Below are 301 nucleotides of genomic sequence, written 5' to 3' on the forward strand. Positions count from 1 at the left end.
TCTTCTTCTTCTTCTTCTTCTTCTTCTTCTTCTTCTTCTTCTTCTTCTTCTTCTTCTTCTTCTTCTTCTTCTTCTTCTTCTTCTTCTTCTTCCATGTAGGTAGTTAGAAATGTGGGAGACCCATTCAAAAATAATACAGGGGTGGGAAGAGCAGGGCTTTTTTTGTAGAAAAAGCCCAGCGGGAACTCATTAGCATAATAGGCCACACCCAACAGCAGAAACTCGTTAACATATTAGGCCACACTCTGATAGTGCATATCATTAGCATATTAAGCCACACCCCTATGCCTTCCCTTGGCTT

The sequence above is a fragment of the Gekko japonicus genome, unplaced genomic scaffold (genome assembly GCF_001447785.1).
Source record: "Gekko japonicus isolate JY-2015 unplaced genomic scaffold, Gekko_japonicus_V1.1 scaffold1655, whole genome shotgun sequence".
In the NCBI taxonomy this organism is placed as follows: domain Eukaryota; kingdom Metazoa; phylum Chordata; class Lepidosauria; order Squamata; family Gekkonidae; genus Gekko; species Gekko japonicus.